Raw genomic sequence first — 15679 nt, 5'->3', positions numbered from 1 at the left:
ACAAAAGGTCAAGGTTTCCACATAAAAGAGCCTATTATCTCTTAGCTTGTGTCTTCCCATAAAGTTTCCCTCCCAACTCTATAGATCCACAGTCACAGATGAATGCAGCTTTACTGGTAACAGATCTTAGGAAAAAGGAACACTTTCAATCAAGAGTCAAGAAAGCCGTTGATAAATCCCTCCCAAATACAGAAATACCAGTCAGCAATCGCTGTACCAACTGCCCAAGCTTCACATACAGCCTCCCTTTAAGCCTAAGATTATGCCATGTTACAGGGGAGGAGGAAACAAGTTCTAAGAGAATTACACCTTGTTTGAAACTAGCCCACATGCTATATAGCAGACTACAAGCACTGTGAGGACAGCTTCATTCCTACTATTCCTCCCTTTATGACCACTAAGAGCAGTGTTCAGATCTAATGGGAAAGGGGACCGGGTAGAGTACTACATCTTAAGATTAGTGGTGGATACACAGATCCCGGATTGAGTTGTATTCTTTACACCTTCGAGATATGTTTTACAATATATCTCGTATATGTCATATTTTTAAAGTGGGAAAACATAACTACAATCAAATCTTTATAATAAAGAAAAATGTGAGAGCGTGAGACAAAGCCCTGGACCCACTCCCACAACCTGCTGAATTCAGGCTCATTCCAAAATGAGATGTCAAAAAGGAACCAGTGCAAAATGTAGTCAAGGGTATGACTAGAAAAAGAGAAGAGCAAATGGCTGACTACACACATGCTGCAGCAAAGTGTGACCAGGAGGCAAAGGAAATCAATCAGGAAATATTTCAGATTGAAGTATTCAAATTTAGTGAAGCTGATGAAGGAAAAATACAGAGAAGAGATGCAGATACAAAAGGAAGAAATAAAACTTCTGGAGAAGAAAAATTCAAAGGTTTGAAAACATTTCCTCAGAGTACAGGAAATGGGTAGGAGAAAATTTTCTGAGTAATAAAGCCTTTTGCAAGTTTGTGAGTCTTTAACTATGTGAATGTACTGCCTTAAGAAATAAAACAAACTAAAGTAAAAAGAGCTTTCTTCCAACCACGTTTACACCCTTAAAGGTGTCCCTACATGTTGGCGCAGACCTCTCATACCCCCGGGTCCTAGGATGCGGACCCGTCCAGGACTCCCAGACATCCCTGCCCTAAAAAAGGGATTTTCCCCAAACTCGTCCCCTTCTGTCCCGCCCCCGTCCCACCCTTCACTTAGGGTTCTGAGTCTCCATGCTCCCGCTCTTCTCCACATCCGGCACCTCGGTCGTCCCTATCCCTCTGCGAAACTAGAGGAGGGTGAAACGCGGCGAATTCTGCAGTCGCAGTTGAGGCTGGTTTAACATCACCATGGAAACCCCTGGGCGAGGCTTCCGAGGGGCGTGGTCAGGAGCTCGGCTGGCCGGAGTCTACAACTCCCGCACGTCGTGCGCATGCATCGCCTCCGAAAGCCCTTCGGCTCTCGGCGTGTTCTGCCCCCTGTCGGTCCTGTGCCCAAGCATCAGGGAACTACAGCCCCAGGAACCCGCGCCCCCGCCCCGCTTCCGGGTTCTCGCCAAACCCCACCTTCTTCTCCAGGAAGACGCGGCGCAATCCTACTTCCGAAAGCGAGCCGGAAGGACGCAAAGACCGCGCCGGGGCGGGGTCTCCGAGGAGGGCGTCCGGGGTCGGGGCCACGAGGGCGCCATTGTGACGCGTCCGGAGCGGAGCCGGGGATTGGTCGGCCAGGCGCAGGGCGGGGCCGGGGCTTGCCGAGCCGGGCGTTGCTGGGACGGGAGGCGAAGGATCTACGTGATCCCTCCTCGGGGGTAGGGAAGGGCTTGTGAGGCACGCCTGAGCTTCTAAAGTTGCTGACTGGGAGAGTCCCCCAAACAGTGAGCCCAGACGACGCCTGGATTGAAGACCAGCGTGGTAGAAGGAAATGAGACTCATTTCCTGTTGAGAAGGAGGGAGGGAACCGGGAACAGCGGAGACCGTTAATGGCGGCTCTAGAGGCAGAACTTGAGGAGCGGCCGCAGGCTGTGCTGTCAGGTCTTGGGTCGCTGCTCCGCAGGGTCACGGGACCTCGCCTGGCTCCCTCGGCTTGTTCCTTCAGACCAGTGGTCCCCAACCTTTTTGGCACCAGGGACTGTTTAAGACAATTTTGGGGGGGTGGAGTTTCAGGCGGTAATGCGAGTGGTGGGGGGGATGGTTCTGGCAGTAATTCCAGCGATGGTTCAGGCGGTAATGTGAGCGATGGGGAGCAGCAGATGAAGTTTCGTTGCCTGCCGCTCACCTCCTGCTGTGTGGCCGGGTTCCTAACAGGATAGGGACTGGTAGCGGCCCCAGGGGGTTGGTGATCCTTGCTTCAGGTCCGCAGGGCTTTCGGTTCAGGCCTGGTCCTCAGAGACAAAGTGCTGGGGCAGAGGATGCCACCACTAAGACCTTCACTTCTGGAAGAAACACGTACGCCAGTTCAGTGTCATTTGAGTTCCTGCTACATCCAAACCAGCCGTGTTTCTGCTCTGAAAAAGACAGATCGAACTTTCCAGCCCTTGGCGACGAGTTATTTGTTAAGCACATGTACAGTGTCGAATTAGCAGTGTCAGTTTCCAACAGTTGTCATATCCTGTAGTAAAAACTGCTAAGCAATCTCCTTTTGCTTTCCATCTTAATTATGATCAGGTTCAGCTCTAAGAAGTAAAGGAGCCCCCAGAGCCACCGTTGGTAGCTGGCCTGAATGCCCTGATACACATAAGCGACGTCATGGAATTTTGATGTCAGATGAGGTCTCTGACGAGATGGAAGATGAAGAAAATAAGACTAATCGTGCCTAAACAGATGGACACTGCAACCACAAAAAGATGACCAAACATCCCTTCCCTAGCTAACATGAATGACTATTGCTTCAGTGATGATCCATTTTTCTTGCTTTCCAGATAAAAACTATTAAGCGAATCACTGAATTGCCCCGCTTTCTGACAGCACCAGAGCAGACCCCTGTTTCCTTGGGCCTGCCCCCAAATCACCTAACACAAGCCCAAGCACTATATAATAAGCCCTCTTTAACACCCATTTCCTGAGATGCATGGTTGCGCATAGTGTCAGGTCTCCCTCACTATAGCAGTTAACCCTTCATTGTTTGACCATAACTATGTTTCGGTAGTCTTTGGTGGGCATCACCAGTATGAATAAATTTATATTTATGAATTATACATAACCATACAAAACTTTAGAGCCTATACTCGAACGAGAAATCAAAACAAACATTAATGTGAATGATAAAATGGGGCAAGATCTTGGTATATGAAAGGCTTGTATGCTAAATGCCATGTGGGATTGTGGTTTGGATTCTAGAACGGTAGAAGGACATAAACGGTAAAATCAGACTAAAGTCTATAGGTTAATTAAGAGTATTATACCAATGTGAATTTCTTAGTCTTGACAAATGTGACATGGTTATATAGACATTAAATACAGGGAAAAAAAAGTAAAGGGTATACAGGAGCTCCCTGTACTATCTTTGCAACTTATCTGTAGACTTAAAATTATTCCAAAATAAAAATTTTATTTAAAAAAAGCTTATGCCCAGGGACTTCCCTGGTGGTCCAGTGGTTAAGAATCCACCTTCCAATACAGGGGACACAGGTTTGATCCCTGGTCGGGGAACTAAGATCTCACAAGCTGTGAGGCAGCTAAGCCTGTGCATTCTGGAGCCTTCACGCCACAATGAAGAGCCCATGTGCCGCAACTAAGACCTGATATAGCCAAATAAATAAATTTTTTAAAAAACATTAAAAAAAAAAAGCTTATGCCCAATTTACCCTTTAGGGAGAAGGATTATTTTTGCTTTGAACTGGGGTGATGGTTATTGTATCTAGAGTGACCCCAGTATGAGCAACAGAAATGAGAAGACGTGTAGTCAAGAGCAACAGCTCTAGTCACAACAGCTCTTCTGCCTCAATTCCAGCTTCTGGATCTTCCCTACCTGACATTTCAGGGTTCCTTCCTGGGGCCCCGCCATAGCCCCCCCTCCCCTCCCCTCCATCCCTCTGGGATTGTAGCCACAGTCACTGAAAGTGACCACACCTGGTCTAGGTCCTGCCCCACTATTTTGTCATCACATAGACAAAAGTAAGATTCCTGACTGCTTTCAGAGTGGAAGTAAGCTGTAAGTGGGTAAGAATCACAAAGATACAGGAGGAGAAGTTGTGTCAAGGAAGCACTGTCAAGTCGAAGAAGAAGAAATGAAAATGCCTCTTTCGACTCTGCAAACACATGGACACATCTCCTGAGCTTTCTGTGGTGTGGTGTTGTCACACAGCCCCCAGCCATGACGCAGGCACAGGAGTTAATTGATACTGTAATGGAAGGCATCAGGCTATGATACACCAACAAAACAGAGAATATAGGATACTCAAGCCTGGACCCCAGATAGTCACTGAGGGACTAAGTATAATAGCCCAGCTTTTCACAGTAACAGTGGATAGAAATTTTCATTCAGGTAATCCTCCTGTAGTAAAAGAAAGATACATATAGATGTCAAGGGCAGAAGAGAGGTTGAAAAAGGCTTGCTTGAGGACTTCCCTGGTGGCGCAGTGGTTAAGAATCCGCCTACCAATGCAGGGGACACGGGTTCGAACCCTGGTGCGGGCGGAGCAACTAAGACTGTGGGACATGACTACTGAGCCTGAGCTCTAGAGCCTGCAAGCCACAACTACTGAGCCCGTGTGCCACAACTACTGAAGCCCATGTGCTACAAGAAGAGAAGCCACTGCAATGAGAAGCCCCTGCAGCGCAACGAAGAGTAGCCCCCACTCGCCGCAACTAAGGAAAGCCCGCGCGCAGCAACGAAAACCCAGCGCAGCCAAAAGTAAATAAATAAATTTATTTTAAAAAAAAAGAAAAAAAGGGCTTGCTTGACTTAAAACAATTTGGACTGCAGAAGGAGCTTGTCTTCCAGAATCTGATGCCTTTCATTATGTGGTACGAGTGGTAGTAGCTACCTCTATAGCAGTGCTGTCCAATAGAAATATAATGTGAGCTGCAAATGTAATTTAAATTTTTTCTAGTAGCCACATTTACAAAAGTAAAAGCACAGGTAATATTAATTTTAATAGTTTTATTTGGATCAACATATCCAAAATATCTCGTATGTAGTCAATATATAACATTATCAATGAGACATTTTATGTTCTTTTTTTATTCTTTGAAGCCTGGTGTGTGTCTTCCACCTACAGCACATCTCCATATATTTTTTTAAGTCAGGAATTTTAATTTTTATTAGGAATACTTAATGTATATTTAGATTTCATAAAATTTAGAGTTGAAAAAGCAGATTCCTATATCCATGTTTTTCCAAACATACTTAAAAGTTTTTCCATAACTGAATTATGAGTTTTAAATTCACATTAAGGCAGGGATGTGGAGAAATTGGAACTCTGTGTGTTGCTGATAGGAATGTAAAATGTTGCAGCTGCTGTGGAAAAAATTTAAAAAGAATTACCATATGATCCAGCAGTTCTGTTTTCTGGATATGTAACTGAAAGAATTGAAGGCACAGTCTCAAGAGATAGTTGTACACCAATGTTCATAGCAGCATTATTTACAATAGTCAAAAGTTGGAAGCAACCCAAGTGTCCATTGCCAGATGAATGAATAAACAAAATGTGGTATATACAGACAAGGGAATATTACTCAGCCTTTTTACAAAGGGAGGAAATTCTGGAACATGAATTTGAGGACCTTATGCTACGTGAAATAAGCCAGTCACAAAAAGACAAGTATTGTGTGATTCCACTTACATGAAGTATCAAAAGTAGTCAGATTCATAGAGCCAGAAATTAGAATGGTGATGCTGCCAGACACTGGGGGGAGGCAGGAAATGGGAAGTTGTTAATAAGCAGAGAGTTTCAGGTTTTCAAGATAAAAATGAACTATGGAGATTGGTTGCACAATACCAAATGTACTTAACACTACTGAACTTAGAAATGTTTAAGATGGTAAATGTTATGTTGTGTACTTGACAAAGTAAAAAGTCAGGTCCTCAGTCATACTAGCCACATTTCCAGTGTTCAACAAGCCTATGTGGCTAAATGGCCCCGTTGTCACACAGTGTAGCTTTAGATGAAGGGAAAAGAGAACCAGAAATCCTACTATCTTCAGCTACCACTCTGAAAGGGTTGCCCTGGGGCTGTGTCCCTGCTCTAAGCCACTGCCTTTCTTCACTCCACCTGGAGGGGTTAGAACCTGTTATTTAAGTCTTAGGTGTGGTACTCATACTAATCACTTCAGAAAAAAAGCTTCTGTTTCCTTGAGGCAGTTTCACTTGTATACAGAGGAAGTGTAGCCTTCTGAGGTGCTAGCCATCCACTGTAACTGTGGGTGTAGTATTTCTCAGAAGGAAGGCACCAGAGACTCCCTTAACTCCATTTGTCACCCCTGTGAACTTTTATCCCACAGTGGATTATTTCACACTGAATTTACTGTGATCCAACGTCTGAAATTTAAAAGCAGCTTTTATAAAGTCTCACTTATGAAGAGCACAGACATTCAAAATCTTAGGGTGAAGGAGTGACAGGAAGCATTATCAAGGTTTGCTTCTGACTTTCCCTCTAGGGCCTAAGTGTACTGTGGTTTTCAGTACAATTTAGGGTTGCTCACAGGTGCTTGATAATATATTTTAGACAAGGATTGACTGGAGCTGTATTGTTTTTGTAGTAATCTTTGTATTTGATTACCACGTGATTTAATCAAATTTTCTATTCTCAGAGTCTTTAGTTACATGTGACTCCTGAGAATCTTTATTCGTTTTTTTTTCCTTGGCTGCGCCACACAGCTTGTGGGATCTTAGTTCCCAGGGATCAGGGATCGAACCCAGGCCCTAGGCAGTGAAAGAATGGAGTCCTAACCACTGGACTGCCAGGGAACTCCCGAGAATTTTTATTCTTAAGAATAAAAATCCCTGGGCTTCCCTGGTGGCGCAGTGGTTGAGAGTCCGCCTGCCGATGCAGGGGACACGGGTTCGTGCCCCGGTCCGCGAAGATCCCACATGCTGCGGAGCGGCTGGGCCCGTGAGCCATGGCCGCTGAGCCTGCGCGTCCGGAGCCTGTGCTCCGCAACGGGAGAGGCCACAACAGTGAGAGGCCCGCGTACCAAACAAACAAACAAAAAAAGAGAATAAAATTCCCTGAGCTTTATGGTACACTCTCTAAACGCAAGAACAGGACAATTTAATTCTCTTTATCTTCTGTGCACTTTCTCCAGCTTTGCCCCTATGGCTGATGCACTAACAGTGACCTGGAGGTGGGGGTGTCTGAGCACTTTGTTTTCGACTACGATGTGGATCCCTTCAAACCCATGAGTGGGCGTTTCAAGGACCGGGTGGTCTGGGATGGGAACCCCGAGCCGGTATGATGTCTCCATCATCCTCTGTAAGCTGCAGTTTGATGACAGTGGGACATAAACCTGCAAGGTGAAGAACCCACGTGATGTTGATGTGCTGATAGGGGAGATCTGGCTCAGCATCGTGCACACTGTACGTGTCTCTGAGATCCACTTCCTTGCTCTGGCCATCGGCTCAGCTTGTGCACAGATGGTCAGAATAGTAATTGTGGTGGTCCTCTTCCAGGATTTCTGGAAAAAGTGATGGGCTGAAAGAGCTCATAAAGTGGTGGAGATAAAATAAAAAGAAAAAGAAAAGCTCAATCAAGAAAAATATTCTCCGTTTGGAAGACACAGACCAACATTCTTAGACGGAAGCTGAAGCGTTCCAAGAACCAGAACCCTAAAATAAGATGAAGTTAATGGAAGCTTTTCTTTGGCTTTTCCAGTTGTAACCTGTCTTCCAACCAGCTCTGCAGTATAAAAACACCTAGACAAGCAATGTTCTTCTGGTGCCAGCATAGGGCCGTCCTTGAGCAGATATCACCAGACTCGCACACAGCCCTGTTACTAAGATTTTATTTAATTTCCAAGTTCAAATATTTTTCAAATGCTCATTAGCTTTTGTATGCTAAGAAGCTACATTTTTGCCCTTAAACACTCCTTGTGGATTATGACTTGTATACACATATATTGGCATCAAATGGGATAAAAGCCAACTTGCCTTTCATAATCCTTAGAGCAGCATTCTTGCTGCTAAAGTTAACATGTTTACTCTTTCCTTCTCACACTCTCAATTAAAAGGTGAGCTAATTCTCCCCACACCAAAAAAAAAAGTGTATTGGGAAATTAAAACAATACAAAAAATGATATTTATTTTGTGTTCTATAGCTTATTAGAAAACTTAAGCATTAACGTGGGTTTTTTTTTAACATCTTTATTGTAGCTTTACAATGTTGTGTTAGTTTCTGCTGTATAACAAAGTGAATCAGCTATATGTATACATATACCCCCATATCCCATCCCTCTTACGTCTCCCTCCCACCCTCCCTATCCCACCCCTCTAGATGGTCACAAAGCACCGAGCTGATCTCCCTGTGCTATGCAGCTGCTTCCCACTAGCTATCTACTTTACATTTGGTAGTTGTATATATGTCCATGCCTCTCTCACTTCATCCCAGCTTACCCTTCCCCCTCCCCATGTCCTCAAGTCCATTCTCTATGTCTGCGTTAAAGTGGGGTTTTTTTAACTTTTTTTTTTTTTTTTTTTTTTTTGGGCACTCCGTGTGGCCTGCAGGATCTTAATTCCACGACCAGGAATCAAACCGTGCCCCCTGCAGTGGAAGCTCGGAGTCCTAACCACTGGACCGCCAAGGAATTCCCTAAAGTGTTTTATTTGTAAAAACTTTCCAAGAGTAGTCTGAAGAATGCTTGCTTCTTCTTTTCATTGTATAATTTACAAATAATAGAACGAGCATTTTTTCAATGCCTTGGTGAACTGTCATACGCCTTTATAAATTTGGATCAGCTTGCAACATTGTATCCTTTCCACTTTTTAAAATATTTATTTATTTATTTATTATTTATTTTTGACTGTGTTGGGTCTTTCCTCATTTCTGTTGATCAGTTCCCCTTCAACAGGTTCCTCTGGCTGCAGATCTAGTCTCCTGAACAGCGGCAGTGTCAACATTCCCCCATTTAGCTAGTTCTTCTGTAACTCCATTTATACTCAATTCCAGTTTCACTCCCAGCATTATCACTTTTCATTTATTTGCTGCATTTTCATCTTTGTTGGTCAGTTCTCTCTCTTTTTTTAAAATTATACTATTCTCTTTATTTTTCTGTAGTTTTGAAATTTTCCATAATAAAACAAGTTTTTTTAAAATGAGTTTTGTTTTGATATTATTGTATTATAAAACATCAAAAAATATCCTTTTTTTAAATCAATTTATTTTATTTATTTAATTTTGGCTGTGTTGGGTCTTTGTTGCTGCACACAGGCTTTCTCTAGTTGCAGTGAGCAGGGGCTACTCTTCGTTGCGGTGCGCGGGCTTCTCATTGTGGTAGCTTCTCTTGTTGCAGAGCACAGGCTCTAGGCGCACAGGCTTCAGTAGTTGTGGCACGTGGGCTCAGTAGTTGTGGCTTACGGGCTGTAGAGCGCAGAGCTCAGTAGTTGTGGCACACGGACTTAGTTGCTCCGTGGCATGTGGGATCTTCCCGGACCAGGGCTCGAACCCATGTCCCTTACACTGGCAGGCAGATTCTTAACCACTGCACCACCAGGGAAGTCCTTTTCCTTTTTTAAAAATATTTATTTTGGTTACGCTGGGTCTTAGTTGCAGCAGGCAGCCTCCTTAGTTGCGGCATATGGGCTCCTTAGAATTGTGGCATGCAAGCTCTTAGTTACAGCATGCATGTGAGATCTAGTTCCCTGACCGGGGATCGAACCTGGATCCCCTGCATTGGGAGTGCAGAGTCTTAACCACTGCACACCAGGGAAGTTCCCCCCCAAAAAATCTCCTTTTTCTTAATGAAGACTTCCAGGCAGAAGAATATAATCTTCTGATAGACCATTAACTGGTACATTAAGTTAAATCTTACACAGTAACTTAGAAACTGATAAAAATAATTTTTAAAATATTGTGTAAATTACTGAATATTTCTATATCAATAAAAGACCACTAAAAATTGGGATTTTAAGCCAAAAGCAAATCAAAGGACCATGGATTGTCAGTGAAATTTGTTGTAGCCAATATGCTTGTTCCCTAACTTTATGTACAGGCATACCTCATTTTACTGCACTTCACTTTATTGTGCTTAGTAGATATAGAGGTTTTTTTTTTACAACTTGAAGGTTTATGGAAACTCTGCATTGACCAAGTCTATTGGCACCATTTTTCTGACAGCATGTGCTCATTTTGTGTCTCTATGTCACATTTGGTAATTCTCACAATATTTCAAACCTTCCACCAGCAAAAAGATTATGACTCGCTGAAGGCTCAGACGACGGTTAACATTCTTTTACAATAAAGTGTTTTTTAATTAAGGTATGTACATTGTTTTTTAGACATAATGCCATTGTACACCGAACATACTACAGTATAGTGTAAACATAACTTTTTTTTTTTTTGCGGTACACGGGCCTCTCACTGCTGTGGCCTCTCCCTTTGCAGAGCACGGGCTCCGGACGTGCAGGCTCAGTGGCCATGGCTCACGGGCCCAGCCACTCCACAGCATGTGGGATCTTCCCGGACCGGGGCACGAACCCGTGTCCCCCGAATCGGCAGGCAGACTATCAACCACTGTGCCACCAGGGAAGCCCTAAACATAACTTTTATATGCACTGGGAAATCAAAATTTATGTAACTTGTTTTATTGCAATATTCGTATTCTTACGGTGGTCTAGAACCAAACCCAAAATATATCTAAGGTATGCCTATGGGGTTTCTACTTCTCCAGAAGAATTTATCCATGCACAGTAGGTGATGTTTGCAATCACACAAATGCTGGGTAATTAAGATTTAAGCAATTATCCAAAACTACTCTGGCCTATGAGTCAAGTAATTGTTGTTGGGCTGCTATTGCCTTATTGGTAGAATCAGCAAGTTTTCCCAATTCCAGAGAGACTTCTTTTTTTCTTTCTTCCTTTTTTTTTTTTTTTTTTTGGCTACGCTGTGCAGCATGTGGGGTCTTAGTTCCCTTAACCACTGAACTGCCAGGGAAGTTCCTCCAGAGAGATTTCTATTCATTTGTTCACTGGCATGAATAAGTGCCCTTCCAATGAAAGCAAATCTAGAGTCATGTATACCTCCTGGGAATTCCCATTTAAGGTGGCAATGAAGGCTTAATGGAGAAGATGAATGACAGGACCAATGGGAGACTTCAGATTTATTATGAATGTCCAAGGGGACAGTTAAAAATACTAGTAACTAGCATTGGCCTCCAATCTGCCAACTGTCTAAACATTCATAAGCCCATCAGGAGGCCCGTTTGTTACAAAGATAGGATCAGGTGGTGCATGTAAGACTACTGCTAGGGTTTGATTATTAATAGTGCCATTAATTGGGATTATTCTATTAGCCCTTTCAGTGGGTCAGTGGTGTTTGGTGAACAGTTAGGGAGAAACCATCATGTTCTGTGGACTTTGTTCTCAAAGGCCATACAGAAGGGAGTTGTTTTGCCATGGCAAGCAGACCTAACCTAGTGTTGAGAACTGTACAGGTGGAATAGGTATGGTTAGCTGCATTGAGAGCTATGACACGGAAGAGGTCAAAGCAAAGTACAGGAATCTGGTTGTAGAAGTTCTGACTTGATGAAAAATATCCAAAGGGGTGTGGCTATAGTTAGCTGTCACAGTGGAGATGAAGACTAAAGGGTCATGGCTGTCATGGACAGATTGGGTTTTCTGATGACAGATCCAACATTCAGAAGGGTCCAAATTCCTTTGGACAATAACTCTTTGAGGGCAGCATTTTTTTTTTTTTTGGGCCATGCTGTGCAGCATTCAGGATCTTAGTTCCCCGACCAGGAATCGAACCCGAGCCCCCTGCATTGGAAGCGCAGAGCTTTAACCACTGAACCACCAGGGGAGTCCCAAAAGGCAGCTTTTTTTTTTGCGGAAATATTAACAAGGTGATTTCCTTTAGCTTCTAAAGAGTCAAGTGTAGCATGCCTCAGAACCTTAATAATAGACAAAGCAGCAGGTAATAATATGGTTTCTAATAATTCCTGAACATAAAGGCTGTTTTTAATTTGATCTCTGCTGAAAGTAAGGAAGCCATGCTGTTTCTATAACGTTGCCAAATTGTGAGCCACGCCAAAGGCATAGCTACTGTCAGTGTACATGTTGGCAGTTTTGCCCTTGACTAAGATACAGGCCCATGTGAGTGCACATAGTTTGGCTTATTGGGCCAAAGTAGTCAAAGGCAAAGGTGCCACTTCAGTTACTTAAAAAAGAGTTGACATTGCATATCCAGCACGATAGTTACCATGTTCATCTTTTAAATAAGAACCATCAGTAAACCATGAGAGGTCAACATTATCTAAGGGCATTTCCTATAAGCAGTCACGGGGTGGGAGTAGGGTGTGTGTGTGTCATCTGTAAAAGAGGGGAGAAGAGTAGCAGGGTTAAAGTTATTAAAGTAGGAAAAGTGATTTAAGGGGCAGTTAACAGGAGAATTTCATAGGAGGTGAGATGGCTTACTGGAAAATGTTGATTATGATGAGGGTTAAGAGATTCAACAGCATGTAGCACAAAGATAGTTAAAGAGGATCCCATGACTATTTCTTCAGTCTTTACAAAGAGAGCAGTAGCAGGTACAGCTCTGAGGTGGGGGTTAGGAGGTATCCCCAGGTTCCAGGTTCTAGTTGTTGGCTGTAATACCCTATGCATCAGTGGTGATCCCATACTTTTGGGTGAGTACCCCAAGGGTATTCCCTTCTTTTTTCATACACAAAAAGGAAGAGAAGAAGTTGATAATTGGGGTGTCCAAGGACAGGGGAAGGTATTAAATTTTCCTTTAAGATTTGGAAAGTCCTGTCACCTGAATCTTCCCAGGTGATAAGAGTCAGGTTTAGTAGTTTTTAACAAGGGATATAAAGGTTGGGCTGTAAGGGAAATTTGGGGGAATCCAGCTGAGAAAATAGCCTGCCAATCCAAGAAAGCATTGCAGTTTGCATTTGATTTGGGGCTTTGGGAAGTTCAAGATTCCATGAAGTCTGTCTGGATCTAGATGCAGTCCTTGTTCTGAGAATAGATGTCCTAAATATCAAACTTGAATTTGAACAAATTGTAATTTTTTCCTTAGAGACTTTATGCCCCTTTTTGGCTAGAAGTTTCAGCAAACGGGTGTTTTCTTCTTGTGAGGAGGCTTAAGATGGGGAGCAGAGAACTAAGTCATCCACACATCCTATTAAAGTGGAGCCTCCAGAGAACTTGATATCATCTAGATCAGCCTTTTGTTTGTTTGTTTTTTTGTTTGGCTGTGTTGGGTCTTCATTCCTGTGTGTGGGTTTTCTCTAGTTGCGATGAGCGGGGGCTACTCTTCGTTGCGGTAGGCAGGCTTCTCCTTGCAGTGGCTTCTCTTGCTGTGGAACATGGGCTCTAGGTGTGGGGGCTTCAGCATTTGTGGCTCGCGGGCTCTAGAGCGCAGGCTCAGTAGTTGTGGTGCATGGGCTTAGTTGCTCCGCAGCATGCGGGATCTTCCCGGACCAGGGCTCGAACCCGTGTCCCCTGCATTGGCAGGCGGATTCTTAACCACTGTGCCACCAGGGAAGTCCCAGATCAGCCTTTAAATTTTGTGAGGGGACTTCCCTGGTGGTCCAGTGGTTAGGACTCTGTGCTTCCACTGCAGGGGGCACGGGTTCCAACCCTGGTGGGGGAGCTAAGATCCCGCAAGCTGCCTGGTGTGGCAAAAAATAAATAAATAAATGAAGTTTGTGAGAAATAAGAAGGGCTTTCAGTGAAACCCTGGGGCATTCCTGTAAAGGTATATTGCTGGCCTTCCCAAGTAAAGACAGAAAGATACTATATTGACTTATCTACTGGGATACTTTAAAAAAGCACTACAGAAATTAAATCACACCAAAAATTTTGCTCTCAGTAGGGATGGAGGCTAGTGAAGCGTAGGGATTGGGGCAACAGGGTGTTGAGGGATGACAACACTGTTTATGGCTCGCAGGTCCTAGACAAGCCTCCGTCCACAACTATTTGGTTTCTTCACAGGTAAAATGCGAGTGTTGCACTGACTGGTGCAGGGGGTAATGAGGCCCTGGGCCTTATGTTATTGGTTTAATGCCTTGAAGGGCCTCTTTATTTTGGGGTATTGATTAATCCTGTGGAGAAGTTTTGAGGGACCTATTTGGATCTTAATAGGAGGTGCATGTGGGTATTGCAAATATCAGTTGAGGATTTTGCCCATAAGGCAAGTGGTAGCTGACCGAATAGGGACCAATTATTAGTGTTCTTGGAATTAGCTCCAGGTCAGAGATGGAGAAAAGAAAAAGCAGCTGAAGGGCCATTTGATTCACCTAATTGGCTATTTTGGTTGCTGCTCTCAAATTCTAGAATTGTTTCTCCCTTTTGGGAGAAAGAAATTCCAGCATGTTATTTTTCTAAGATATCTTGGGTCAATAAGTAAATAGAGGTGGAGGAACAAAGGCAAAAACAGTGAGTACCTCTTAGAGGGCCTAAGCAAAAGGGGATAGTTTTAGAGATAAAAACCTATTGAGGTTTATTAGAGACCCCCACTATTTGAAGCATTTTAGTACTCTGAGGCAGGGGCTTTTTAATGGTAGTGGGGCTGAGCACCAAGAGTGTAGCTCTGGTGCAAAAAGGACAGAAAGAAATTTGCCCCCAATCTATAGAGTAGTTTCTTCAAGTCAATTAAGAGAAAGAAGTGGGGAAATCCCCTGTATTTCCTCAGCGTCCTTGGGGTTGAGGACATTGGTAAGGCTGGTTAGAGGACTGAAGGCGCTTGGAGTACTGAAACTTGTAGCAGTAATTTTTCCGGTGTCCTAGCTTTTAGAAATTATCATGGACACCAGAAGGATTTTGTTTTTGTTTAGAGACCTCCAATTCTGGAATTGAAGATTAAGGATTTTAGTAGTCTTCCTTTAAGTTGAATCATCTAGGGTTTGGGTGAGTTGGGTTTCTAAACTAACTAAATCGATAGTGGACATAATTTCCCATTATATCCTGGTCCTTTTAACTAGAAGAGAAAGATCTCAGTTCAGCCTGTTAATCAACATAGATTTAAAGGCAACTCAAGTAGATTCAGCACCCAAAGGAAGACCAGAATTTTCTTTAAAGACGATTTGGAGCTGGCTGTATAATAATCATGCATGAGCTCATTGGGCTTGTGGATACAAGCTTGAATCTTATTCTGATCAACTGGTTTTGGGAAAGTCCTAAGAATTGCCAAATGGTGTCACTCGGTGATTCCATGAGCCTGATAATAAGGCGACAGGGGTTTCTTTGTCCCCAGGTTGTAATTCTAAAGATTTCTCAGGATCATCTCAATTGGCAGTTTTCATTCAGTGTGGGCCTGGCCTTTACTGACAAGGATATGAATTAGTTGATATAACTCAGAGAAGCCCAGTTGATACGTTTGAATGACTATATTAAATTCCTCAGCAAATCTCTGGGGATCCTCAGTTACTTCGGGAAAATCTTTGACTATGGCTCATAGTTCAGCTTTACTACAGTGAACATAAGAAATTAGAGACTTAGCATTTTTTTAATTAAAGCATTTTTTAAATTCATTTTTATTGGAGTATTGTTGCTTTACAATGTTGTGTTAGTCAAGGCTTAGCATT

General features: G+C 43.3%; 1 pseudogene across 1 annotated transcript; it reads left to right on the top strand.

Moving 5' to 3' along the window:
• The first annotated feature begins 7178 nt into the window (after window positions 1-7178).
• LOC309834706 (myelin protein zero-like protein 2) lies at window positions 7179-7734 on the top strand (annotated as a pseudogene). The gene has a single exon. The product of its transcript is annotated as a myelin protein zero-like protein 2 (transcript).
• The last annotated feature ends 7945 nt before the right edge of the window (window positions 7735-15679 follow it).

This window comes from Grampus griseus, assembly GCF_964374135.1.
Source record: "Grampus griseus genome assembly, chromosome: 16".
NCBI classification, from domain to species: domain Eukaryota; kingdom Metazoa; phylum Chordata; class Mammalia; order Artiodactyla; family Delphinidae; genus Grampus; species Grampus griseus.
The sequence above is the reverse complement of the archived record's forward strand: the minus strand, read 5'-3'. Positions and strand labels throughout refer to the sequence as shown.